Here is a 910-nt window from a genome sequence, read left to right on the forward strand (position 1 = left end):
AGTATTTAAATAAATGCCGATATGTAGTCAGTTTATGATATTTGCCAACAAGATTGATACAGACCCTTTTCATTTTTAACACAAATACGTTTTAATATACACACAACAGCACAATTTACAATAACAATTATTACGAATAGTTATTACAAACAATGATTTATAAACAAAAGTTTCACAAACGTACAAACACTATAAAGTTTTCTTTCTAGTCCGGAACTTCCTTGATATCTTATCGCGGGTTTACGATGAGCGAGTTAATTACAAGTTGATGTAGATATAATTCGCTGGGAAGCTAGCTAGCTTTGTCTTATTGGCCACTCATGCTGTTTTCCACCATTGAAGTTAAGTAATGTTTTCGTAAAATACTAATGTCCGATGAGAATCCACTGAAGTTAAATAATTTGTAATGTTCGAACTTTGTAAATGTTCCTGGTCAAATATCTGAAGTTTTCCGATTGATGAGCGTCATAAAAATCACAGGTATAGCTTTCGAAGTTTATAGCACACTGATTATAGCGAACTAGTAATAAATACTCTTCTTGGCGCGTATCTTCTTGGTTGTATCTATAGTCGTGGGAAGGTTTTCTAGAAACTTCAGTCTTATGTAACACGGGCCTGGTATGGCCAGGTGGTTAGGGCGCTCGACTCTCAATCTGAGGGTCGCGGGTTCGAATCCCCGTCACACCAAACATGCTCGCCCTTTCAGCAGTGGAGGCGTTATAATGTGACGGTCAATTCCACTATTCGTTGGTAAAAGAGTAGCCCAAGAGTTGGCGGTGGGTGGTGATGACTAGCTCTAGTCTTACACTGCTAAATTAGGGACGGCTAACTTAGATAGCCCTCGTGTAGCTTTGCGCGAAATTCAAAAACAAACAAACAAACTTACGTAACAATACTGGTTAAAGCGTTT

The sequence above is a fragment of the Limulus polyphemus genome, unplaced genomic scaffold (assembly GCF_000517525.1).
Source record: "Limulus polyphemus unplaced genomic scaffold, Limulus_polyphemus-2.1.2 Scaffold35, whole genome shotgun sequence".
Classification (NCBI taxonomy): Eukaryota; Metazoa; Arthropoda; class Merostomata; order Xiphosura; family Limulidae; genus Limulus; species Limulus polyphemus.